Source organism: Symphalangus syndactylus, chromosome 10 (genome assembly GCF_028878055.3).
Source record: "Symphalangus syndactylus isolate Jambi chromosome 10, NHGRI_mSymSyn1-v2.1_pri, whole genome shotgun sequence".
NCBI classification, from domain to species: Eukaryota; Metazoa; Chordata; class Mammalia; order Primates; family Hylobatidae; genus Symphalangus; species Symphalangus syndactylus.
Window position 1 is genome coordinate 59,383,279 of NC_072432.2, and position 13,179 is coordinate 59,396,457.

At 36.2% G+C, this 13,179-nt stretch overlaps 1 pseudogene; it reads right to left on the reverse strand.

Annotated features, from left to right (window-relative positions):
- Window positions 1–369: 369 nt before the first annotated feature.
- LOC129492205 (small ribosomal subunit protein eS21-like) lies at window positions 370–690 on the reverse strand (annotated as a pseudogene).
- Between the last annotated feature and the right edge of the window lie 12,489 nt (window positions 691–13,179).

The window sequence follows — 13,179 nt, forward strand, 5'->3', positions numbered from 1 at the left end:
ATGCTACTCTAAAGTGCTTTACATGTATTAACTCAGTAAATCTTTATGACAACACTATACAATAGCTTCTATGATTTCTCTTACTTTGCAGAAGAGAATACTGATGCACGGGAAGATTAGATCACAAGCCCAAAGTCTTATGACTTTAAACAGGGTTCAAAAACACCTGGTATAACTTTATGGCTCATGCTTTTAACCACACCATACGGATTCTTTAAAAATACGTAATAAATGACATGATAGCTACAGTCTGAAATGATAAGGTACCTCCTGCTGTACTTATCTTAGATGTGTGCCACCATAGCTCAGGGAACCCTGCTATAATAAGTGGGATTATGTTTAATTTCTGATTAACTGGGTATTTAAAAATTTTTAAATTTTTTTTTAGGTTTACACTGTTTATTTATGACAAACGTTCCACATCCATGATTCTCTCCTGTCAAACTTTTTTCAGATGATGCCACTGGCCTTGGCCAATCAGAGAATGTAGTCATCTGACTCACCCATTCAGCAAATGACCTCGCAGACAGCATACGTTTTAAACTGGCCATTAAACCTGCCTCTGACCTTGTTGGCCTCCACCACATGCATCTGGATGGATGCATGGTTCTTGGCACCAGTGATGCGGTTACTAGCAGAGACTTTCTGCTGCACGTACAGGTCCACAAGCTCGCCGCTGTCCTTCTGCATCTCAAGACCGCGCCTGCTGCCACGACACTGCATGTGAGCAGAGAAAGGAAAACAACTGGGTATCTGTAAAATTTAACAAATATTTGCTAAATATCTAAAAAGGGTAAAGCACTGTAGATTGGGGCAGCTAGGAGCAGCTGAACAAGTTGAATAAAACAAGTCATGGCTTCAAAGTTTATACACTTTTGGAGTGGATAAAAGTATGTACAGGACCATATAAGAGAGACGGAGACAAATTGGGAGTGGAGATAAGGCTGACTCTATGTTATGTACAAATGATGGGCTCTAAGGTCATATTATTATGGTGTGTTGCCTTCAAGTCTCCTCCTGGCAGTATGGTTGATGTTGTGATCTTACAAACTTCTGGAGACAGAAAAGCAGCTCTTGTCAGTTTGGAAGCAGATGAACAATCCCCCTGGAAACATATTAAATTCTGCCCCAATGTGTTGAACTGATACTGCAGCTCTGTACATCCATGACACACATATACACATGCAAAATAATCGATTCAAGTTACTGTAGTTACTGTGGAGGGACAGAGAAGAAGAAAGTATTGAAGTTCAATTCAGCTTTTGCTTCAATCATTTATTAAAATTTACATCTTGTTTTATCCAGCCTTCTATCAAATGTGGTAGAGACTATTAACTGAACATGAACAGTGTGCCAAGTAGTGTGTGAACCAATTCACAATAAGAACCCATACCGTGTGATAAAAATTATGGAATTTCAGAGGTGGAAAATGATATAATCAATTGGAGAAACTGAAAGGAAGCAGAATAGAAACACCTATTGAGCACCTTGTATGTCTCAGACATTACAGTTAGCACTTTCTATATGTTACCTCTTTAATCCTCTAACAAGTGAAGTAGATTTTATTACCCCTACCTTGCAGCTCTCTACTCCAGCCAGACCTGAAACACTTTCATTTCTTACCAAGCTGTTTCAGGCCCTAATGCTCACTTAGGTTAGAATGTCTTGTTCTTTCTCATGATCACTTGATTCAATGGGTGACTATGTGGATCTCAGGGCAACCTCCCCTCTGAGAGCTTTCCTGAGCTCTGCCACCTGCTAATCCAGCGTTAGAATGGACTAGGTTCTAATTTGTACCCTACACTACAGCTTACAGACCCTCAGAACTACATCTGTCACTTAACTACAGGGGCTTCCTTACATGCCTGTCTGCCTCTACTGAACTCTAAGAGCTTTGAGGAAAGGGAGCATGCCACAATGTTGCCTTAAAACCTGGTGTCGGTCAGGCGCGGTGGCTCACACCTGTAATCCCAACACTTTGGGAGGCCGAGGTGGGTGGATGACCTGAGGTCAGGAGTTCAAGACCAACCTGGCCAACATGGGGAAACCCCCTCTCTACTAAAATACAAAAATTAGCTGGACATGGTGGCGTGCACCTGTAATCTCAGCTACTCAAGAGGCTGAGGCAGGAGAATTGCCTGAACCTGGGAGGTGGAGGTTGCAATGAACCAAGTTCGTGCCACTGCACTCCAGCCTGGGCAAAAGAGTGAGACTCCGTCTCCAACAAACAAACAAGCAAACAACAACAACAACAAACCCAGTGTCAAGCAGCATGCTTGACATATACTAGGCATTGAATATATATATATATATACACATATATATAATATATATATACATATATATATAATATATATATACATATATATAATATATATATACATATATATATTATATATATACATATATATAATATATATATACATATATATAATATATATATACATATATATAATATATATATACATATATATAATATATATATATACATATATATAATATATATATACATATATATATAATATATATATATATAATGACTTAGCCAAAAATCTAATAAGTGAGAGCTTATTAGAGAGCTAAGGAGTTGAGACCAGGGTGAAATCTCAGGTCTGTCTGAAACTCCAAGGTTAGCCTATCTGCACCTAAGTTTTGGTCGTCTTTAAAAGAGGAAGAATCTAGTTTTTGTTTTTGGTGGTGGTGGTGTGGTTTTCTAAGGGGGTTTGGAGGTGCTGTGATCTATGAATATTAAATAATAATACATAATTAATACCAGTCACAGTTCTGGACACATCATAGATAATCAAGAAATGTCAGTTCCCCTCTGCTTTCCCTGTATCATCTTGTTCAAAGTTATACTTGAAGTGACAGAGTAAAGACCCAAACTACTCTACTACGCTACCCTTTCATCACAGGTGCCTCACAGATATAAGCTATTCATTCTTATTTTTAGTGAGTTTTTAGCCTTCTTAACATTTATCATTTCATTTTATTTTTTCCTGTTTTGGTGAACTTAAAATTGCGATTGTAGTTGAAAACAATATAGGCAGACTTGAGGCAGGAAAGAGGCTTTGCCCTGGCTAAAAGCTTCCAAAGGGCAAGAACCATGGCTTTTCCATCTGTGTATATGTCTGTTCCCAGTAAGGGCTTAATAAACATTTGCAGACTGAAGTGCTTTGGCCAACTTAAGCCTGGATCATTTCCCGGGTCTTTGATGCTAGTCTTAAGAGAAAAACTGCTGGCAGTTAGGAAAAAAGAAAAAAAAACAAAAATCAGGAAATGGGCAACTGTTCAGTGTATAGAACTATATAAGAAAGGATATTCTGATTCTAGAGTGAAAAGCTTATGCAATAAGGTAAAATCAGGACAGCATGACCAAGAGAATGCTATAAGTAAAGTCATCAACAAGATAAAGATAGGTGAGAAACTCTGAAACTTGACAGTTGTAAATCTGAAAGCAAAGCTTGGGGATGTAAAAAAAGCCTGATCCCCACCACTCCAAACACACAAATCTGCTTTAGGATGATGATAAATTTTCCCCTGCCTAAAATATATCACCCTTTTCACTCTTTTTGTTCTTGCAGTTTCCCTAACCTTGAACACTGTCTTTTCCTCCTCACCATCCACTTTAGGCATTTACAGCATTCCTAATTTGCTTTACCTTCTCCAAGTTTTTTCCCAACTTCCTCAATTCATAGTAATACAACAATTCTCAGAATTACCATAGCACTTTGGTCTGCATACGAAGCCTGGCATACTGTGTTCTTTAATTGGTCACTATGCATAAGTCTTAACTATGAAACAAAATGCATGCTTTTTGTTTGATTATGAAACAAAATGCATGGTTTTTATTTTTAAGTAATCCCATTGCATATGTAGCCCAATACTAGGGGTATTGCAGGTGCTAAATACTTAAGTGCCTGGATAGTAAATGCCACTTTGAATTGACATTTTGAGATATGTGGGGTTTTTAAATTGCATTTTAGATTAACAGGAATAAAATGAATTAAAGACAAATACTTTGAAGGGGGAGTTACAACTGAACAGAGTCTAGATAAGCAGAGATAAATTTCACTGCACTGGTGTTTAAAGGTAAAAAAGAAGTTCCTATTGTAGATCTTTTCTTGAAAAAATCTCCATGAAGTATGAGCAGATATTACCTAAAAATGATTTTTATTATTTGTTTTCGTCTTGATGAAGATCATATACCACCTTACTGTATATTACCAGTTACAATGGAAACTATATGTACCCACTTCTTAAATTATATTACTTGCAAATTGCTTTTTATTGAATGTTTTCAATCATGCTATTTGTGTGTCCTAAAAATAATATTTAAAGGAGTCACTCTTAAAAGGATAAGTACAGTAGTTCCCCCTTATAGGTGGTCTTACTTTCTGAGGTTTAATTGACCCGTGGTCAATCTCAGGCCAAAAATATTAAATGGAAAATTTCATAAATAAACAATTCATATGTTTTAAGTTGCACACCATTCTGAGTAGCCTGATGAAATCTCACATGATCCCACACCACTGTGAATCATCCCTTTGTCCAACATATCCATGCTCTATATGCTACCCACCCGTTAGTCACTTAGCAGGCTTTTTGGTTATCAGATTGAAAAAACACAATATATAATAGGATTTGATACTATCCTTGGTTTCAGGCATCCTCTGGGAGTCCTGGAACATAGCCCCTGAGGATAAGGAGGGGACTATTATATACTTTTTAAAAGTCTTTTAGTTTTTCATACTTCAACATGACACCTTATTTCTCTTCTCTCTGTTATCTACTGACACTAGTGGGCCTACTTATACTGACAGATAACATTTTTTCCATTTACTGTGACAACACCCAACTAATGTTTACTGATAAACTAGCAGCAGCAAGTCAGAGCATCTACAAAATGTAAGGGGAATTTGCACTCCTGAGTTAACTTTAATTCAAACGTGAAATTGTGTAGCTAAAATAAATTCACATAGTGTAAATATTTTACAAAAATTCTTGTCACTTTTACACAAATAAAATATTCTCTGTTGAGTCCCCATACTGTATCCATATTATAGACAAGCACGTTTGTAATTTCTAAACTTATAAACTTTTTTTTTCTTTTTTAGAGACAGGATCTCACTGTGTCACCCAGGCAGAAGTACAGTGGTGCAATCATAGCTCACTGCAGCCTTGAACTCCTGGCCTCGAGCAATCCTCCTTCCTCAGCCTCCTTAGTAGCTGGGATTACAGGTGTGTGCCACCAGGCCCAGCTAATTTTTTAATTTTTTTATAGAGATGAAGGTCTTGCTATGTTTTCCAGGCTATTCTGAAACTCCTGTCCTCAAGCAATCTTAATGCCTCAGCCTTGCAAAGTGTAGGATTACAAGCATGAGCCACTGTGCCTGACCAAACTTATAAACTTAATATAGATATATGTATGTCTGTGTATATGAGTGTATTTAGGCAGCAATGCATTAAAATGCCCATTCTGTATTCACAGACACCAAATTCAAATTTTATGTATATATATGAACACACTTCATCATTGAAAATGTGCCTAACAATACATTTAAATCAAAATAATTATTATGAGAAAAATTAATGTCAATATTTTGTACCAAAGAGGATTAATCATAGATTTGGCCCACTTAAACTTTGAACTTTCTCATAATAATATGACAACAAACAGGTGATCAAAACATTTAAAAATTAAGTCAAACAACTAAAATTGTTTCAAATAATTTTACATAACAATTTAATTTTTGTTGAATTTATCACTTGTTTTGATGACATTGACCTACAGCCTCAAAGACATAGAGTAACTAGGGCCAGCTACTTGGCTGGCCCTATGTACATAATTAAATTAGTTAAATATGTACTTAATGGAGGTCTATACACACACACACACACACACAACACACACACACACACACACACACACAGCATTGTACTAGTCACAGTAGGAAAATAGAAATAAGACATAGCCATATTCTTTGCCAAACATTGAATCCAGTGGGTACAGGCATGATCTCTTGTGTTAGTTGTCATCCTGTACTTTTTTTGCATTTGTTCTGCCTCTGACCATACATTCTTTCTTTCATTCACCATTTCACTCACTTATGACTTAACTATTTTGCTTCCCTATAATTATAATAACGTTTGTCTAATAATGAGAATGCTAACCTTAGCAATTAAACTCCTCCTGATTGTACTCTATAGTAATGCCCTGTGTATCGGGAATAAAATTTAATTAAAATATATACTGTAAGTACATTTTGGATAAAAAATAAGTAGCTTTAAGAGAAATATCAATGTTTCAGTTTAATAAAATTTATTAAGAATGCAAACACATTTCCTTATTTAAAAGAGGTTTGCTTTAAATTCTTTTTCATCAGAAGAATCCATCATTAGCAATTCTAGTAGAACATTCATTAATATTTCATGTTGTCACATCTCTCTTCAAAAAAGCAACATTAATCACTAATTCAACCAATTCAATCCACTAAATTACTAAGAATTTATAAACACATTCTAATTAGGTACTAATTAAATCTTTAAATTCTAAAACTGATTTTTTAAAAAGAACTAAAATGCAAAAGCTACATTGTACTTTTAGTTATATGATTGTTTAGGGGAAGGCTTTTGTTCATACCTATCCATCAGCATACCTACAGAGTGTGTAATCAAACTCAGTTTTATAGTTATGCTTTATCTGCTAATATGAGTATATGGATATTGTTTGTGACAGCGCTTTCAAGATAGTATGTTATCATCTTGTAAAAAATACAATTTCTTAGCCAACAAGTTTTACTGGTTGTAGTGCATGTAAAGCAATATATTATGTGAAAGAAACAGAGAAGAATATAACTTGATTATTTCTGTGGTTTTTATTCATTGGCAAAGAGAAAAATAAAGGTTGACAATTTCACATAAGTCATATTTTCTTGAATAAAGGCATGATACTATAAAAAGGCAATGGTGTTAGTTAGGGTGCCTAAATTCTAATGTATAATGGTTAATTTAGTAGGCTGTATGAATAATGCGTTTTAGCTCTGAAGACAAATTTAAGTTCTTGATTATGCCATTATTTTGCTTGATCTGTTTGGCATGTTAATATCTGGTATTTGTTATCAGAAATCCAGGAAGAGCAGAAAATAAAAACTTTCTCCAACAAGCATTTATTATCTCTCTGGCCCTACAAATATTAGCAGAAGGGACCAATGTAAGTGTGAATGGAAGATTGGCATTCAGTATCTACATACTGACTTTATATTTTTGAATCCTAATATCAGAATTCTCTTTTATAAACAATTGAGCACTTTGTCAATTCATGTTTAATTTAGGATTCATTATTCAGCACACACTTATTAAGCTAGCCCGTATATGTGACTCTGCACATTGATTAAATGACTAATAAGGCACATTCTCTTTATTAGGGAATTATACTCTGACGAAGAGTTAGATGCATTCACATCTAACACAAAAGCAGGTGCTGAGTGCTGCAGTAGAGGTGGGAAGTATGATAGGAACATAGAGGGAAGGATTATTTTAATAAGGTATTGAGCAGGATTTTATAGAGGAGGTGGCATTTGAGATGAAGAATGAAGAAGAGCTAAGATGTCAGCAAATGGTGATGATGGGTCAATTCTATGTGAGTGACTCCATCTGGCCCATACCTCACATCTGATCCCCATATAACCTGTTCTGCTTCATCTTTATTCCATAGCACTCATCTTCTAGCATATTTTACAATGTATCGTATTTATTGTCTGCCTACCCGCACTAGAATATTCTGACAGACACTTTCGTTTTGTTCACTGATGTACATTGGTGCCTACTAATTCATGCTCATTGTAGATGCTTGACAAATATATGTGGAATGAGTTGATGAGAGGAAAACGTAAGTAAATCATTGAGGCAGAAAATGCAGATTTTTTTTCAAATAATAAAGGATTCAGTGTGGCTGTTAAGACTAGGAAAGACCTTTGATGGCCATATAGTACAAATGGGAAGAGTGCTTGATGTAGAAGGAAGTGGCCTAAATGCTTTTCCTTACTTTTCCACTAAACAACGAAGCCGATTTCTCTGTAGCTCAATTTCTCATTTGAGCAATTGATGATTCAACTATAATACCATGCATTTTATAAATAGTTATTGAATAAATTAAATGATAAGAAGCTCCAGTTCAGACATCTTTGTGATTTTTTACCATCTTCCATTTTATTTGCATATATTTTTCTTGTATTTTGGTTTTGCTGCTCTGAAATTGTACCGTCTTGCTAAAGTTGCCTCTATATCGCTTCAGTTTCTTTTTTAAAAATACTGAAGTCCATAAAGTGTATGAATCCCCTCTATCAAATAAAATGATGTTGACTGAATATGTCCAACATTTGCTGAAGTCAGATGACATCAGAACATGACATGCAATGTCAGAGTAAATACAGGCTACTCTCAGCTGCTACATCAGTTTTTATTGTTCCAAATTGCATCAACCTATGGGAAAAGGGATGGTCTTAGAGACAGAACTAAATGGGCTATAATCACTAAAAATATAAGTTATGGTATGATAGTGGGTTAGGTGTTCATTTTGGAAATTTGCATTGTGAATAAATTCACATCCCTCCTATTTCTGTCCTTCACAGTGTCATTTATTCACCCATCTGTCTTATAGTATTATTTAACTGTTTTGTTTTGTTTTGTTTTTTAGAGACAAGGTCTGGCTCTGTCACCCAGGCTGGAGTTCTGTGGCTTGATTGATCAAAGCTCACTACTACCTTAAACACCTGGACTCAAGTGATCCTCCCACATCAGCATCCCAAGTAGCTAGAACTAGAGGTGCACACCACCATGCTTGGGTTCTTCCCATATTTTTTTGTGGCAGATCAATATTTAATGGTATCATGAACTATGTTTGTTCATTACTAAGTCGGCTTTAACCCAAAGACTTTCACATATGCTCAAAATGTTCTGTATCAGCACAGTCCAATATGGTAGCCACTAGACTACCATTACATTGAGCACTGAAAATATTGCTAGTATAACTGAAGAACTGGATTTTTTCTTTTGTTCAATTTTATTTATTTATTTATTTTATTTATTTATTTATTTTTATCATACTTTAAGTTTTAGGGTACGTGTGCATAACGTGCAGGTTTGTTACATATGCATACACATGCCGTGGTGGCGTGCTGCACCCATTAACTTGTCGCTTAACATTAGGTATATCACCTAATGCTATCCCTCTCCCCCTTCCCCCACCCCACAACAGTCCCCGGAGTGTGATGTTCCCCTTCCTGTGTACATGTGTTCTCATTGTTCAATTCCCACCTAAGAGTGAGAACATGGGGTGTTTGGTTTTTTGTCCTTGCAATAGTTTGCTGAGAATGATGGTTTCCAACTTCATCCATGTCCCTACAAAGGACATGAACTCATCATTTTTTATGACTGCATAGTATTCCATGGTGTATATGTGCCACATTTTCTTAATCCAGTCTATCATTGTTGGACATTTGGCTTGGTTCCAACTCTTTGCTATTGTGAATAGTGCCGCAATAAACATACGTGTGCATGTGTCTTTATAGCAGCATGATTTATACTCCTTTGGCTATATAGCCAGTAATGGGATGGCTGGGTCAAATGGTATTTCTAGTTCTAGATCCCTGAGGAATCGCCACACTGACTTCCACAATGGTTGAAACTAGTTTACAGTCCCACCAACAGTGTAAAAGTGTTCCTATTTCTCCACATCCTCTCCAGCACCCGTTGCTTCCTGACTTTTTAATGATGGCCATTCTAACTGGTGTGAGATGGTATCTCATTGTGGTTTTGATTTGCATTTCTCTGATGGCCAGTGATGATGAGCATTTTTTCATGTGTCTTTTGGCTGCATAAATGTCTTCTTTTGAGAAGTGTCTGTTCATATCCTTCACCCACTTTTTGATGGGGTTGTTTTTTTCTTGTAAATTTGTTTGAGTTCATTGTAGATTCTGGATATTAGCCCTTTGTCAGATGAGTAGATTACAAAAATTTTCTCCCATTCTGTAGGTTGCCTGTTCACTCTGATGGTAGTTTCTTTTGCTGTGCAGAAGCTCTTTAATTAGATCCCATTTGTCAATTTTGGCTTTTGTTGCCATTGCTTTTAGTGTTTTAGACATGAAGTCCTTGCCCATGCCTATGTCCTGAATGGTTTTCTTCTAGAGTTTTTATGGTTTTAGATCTAACATTTAAGTCTTTAATCCATCTTGAATTAATTTTTGTATAAAGTGTAAGGAAGGGATCCAGTTTCAGCTTTCTACATATGGCTAGCCAGTTTTCCCAGCACCATTTATTAAATAGGGAATCCTTTCCCCATTGCTTGTTTTTGTCAGGTTTGTCAAAGATCAGATAGTTGTGGATATGTGGCATTATTTCTGAGGTCTCTGTTCTGTTCCATTGATCTATATCTCTGTTTTGGTACCAGTACCATGCTGTTTTGGTTATTGTAGCCTTGTAGTACAGTTTGAAGTCAGGTAGCGTGATGCCTCCAGCTTTGTTCTTTTGGCTTAGGATTGACTTGGCAATGCAGGCTCTTTTTTGGTTCCATATGAACTTTAAAGTAGTTTTTTCTAATTCTGTGAAGAAAGTCATTGGTAGCTTGATGGGAATGGCATTGAATCTATAAATTACCTTGGGCAGTATGGCCATTTTCACCATATTGATTCTTCCTACCCATGAGCATGGAATGTTCTTCCATTTGTTTGTATCCTCTTTTATTTCATTGAGCAGTGGTTTGTAGTTCTCCTTGAAGAGGTCCTTCGGGTCCCTTGTAAGTTGGATTCCTGGGTATTTTATTCTCTTTGAAGCAATTGTGAATGGGAGTTCATGTTCAATTTTAATAAATTTAAATGTAAATACTCCCATATAGTTACCAGTTCTACCAATTGGACAACACAGATCTAGATATTGTTCTTTCAGAAGGTTCAGTAATAACTATCTAGTTATTTAACATTTTTAAGGAATAAAATCTATTACAGGAGCTTCTATATCTAGGAAGACAAAGCAGAGATGCTTTTTTCTATTGCTATTTGCTTATTTTCCCCTGAACATTATATATAAAACAAACATAAGAAGACTCTGAAAGGTGGAGAGAGGGCAGACCAGCTAGGGACCTTTGGGCCCATGGAACAACATAGCAGTGAGTTTGCTGGATTTTAGGGTTTTTTTTTTCTCTTTGTATAGTCTAGACTTAAAGCTGAAGAAGCAAGCAATCTAGGATGACAATGGCCAAGACCAAAAAAGCTTACTTTCTCTAGCCAAAGGACTAGGAAATACGTACCCTCGTGAGGCAAAAATTTTTGACATTGATTGCTGTACTTCAGTCAAACTGTGACCCCCCATCCCCACCCATATCAGTAAAAGCTTGAGTGGGGATCCTGGACTTCCATCTTTGTGAGGTGATAGGGATACAGTCAGATTTTCCAAGGACCGATAGAAGTTCCAATAGAAACCAGGTCTTTCATCCCCACTTTTCTATAAGAAGTGCTCCATCCCCTTTTAGTATCAATGGGGACCACATGGGGGGCCCGGATTTCCATCCTTTCCTTGCAGTAACAAGACATCCCTTCCCATCCCCACTGAGGTCATATCCGAGAAAGTCTAGTGGAAAGTCAGGCCTTTTATGACCACTCAGCAGTAATGAGGCCACCCACCTGTGATGCCAGTGGAGACCATGTGGGGAGATGGGACTTCCACTCCACCAGCATTCATGAGGAGCCTGCCCCCATCAGAGGACAATGGAAACTAAGTAGGAAATGTTGACTTCTACCCTTGTCTGGCTGTAAGGAGGTGGTGCCCACACTTCTCCTGCCAGGGTGGTGTCAGATAAAGCCAGTTAGAAGATAAAATTTAAATAAGATCCAGAATCTGGTAATGCAAAAATATTCAGGTTTTATTCAAAAATCCTTACTTATGTAAAGGAGGAATATTTCAGACTGATATTGTTATTTCAGGTATTCAATAATAAATGAGCCTCAATTGAATAAATGAATCTCAAACTCAGATGAAAAAAAGGCAATCAATAGATGTCAATGCTGAGATAACAGAGATGTTAGAATAACCTAACAGAGATTTCAAAGCAGCCATGATTTTTTAAAAATAAAAGCTTCGATGAGCAATTATAACACACTTGAAACAAATGTAAAAATAGAAAACCTCAGAAATTAAATAGAAGACACCAAGAAGAACCAATTTGTTAATTTAGAAAATTGTGGGAGAAATACAATAACCAACAGTAGAATGTAGAGGACAGAGGAAATAATCAGTGAACTGAAAGAAAATATTTGCAAACCACATATGCAACAAGGAAATAGCATCTGGAATATATAAAGAACTTACAAAATTCAATAGTAAAAAAACTGACAGTCCAATTGGAAAATGGCCGAAATATATGAAAAGACATTTCACCAGAAGGGCATAAGAATGCAAATGAAAAGATGTTCAATATCATTAACCATCACAAAAAGATGCATTTAAACCACAATGCAATAGTAATACGCACTTATCAGAAGAAAAAAAGTGACAACACCAAAAGCTGGCAAGAATGCAGAAAGTGAATTACTCATACATTCCTGGTGGGAATGTATAACCACTCTGCAAAACAGTTTGACAGTGTCTTTAGAAACTAAATGTGCAATTACCATACAACTTAGCAATTGTAACACTGAGCACTCATTCCAAAGAAAGGAAGTCTAAGCCCACAGAAAAAAACTGTGTATGAATATTTATTTATAGTAGCTTTATTCATAATAGCCAAAAACTAAAAACAACCAGATGTCCTTTAACAGGTGAAGGTTAAACAAATTATAGTAGATCCATACTATGGGACACTATTTAATAAAAACGAAGAAAGTACTGATACACTCTACAACTTATATGAATCTCCAGAGAATTATTCTGAGTGAAAAAGCCAATCCCAAAAGGTGACATGCTGTACGGTTTCATTTATATAACATTTTTTGCGATGACAAAACTATAGAAATGGAGAACACACTAGTGGTTCCCAGGAATTAAGGAGGTATTGGGGGAAAGAGGGAAATAGGTTGGCTGCAAAAGGGCAACATGAGAGATCCTTGTGGTTTCAGAAACATGCTATATGTTCACTGATATCAGTGTGGATTCCCTGGCAGTAGTACTGTACTGTAATTTTGCAAT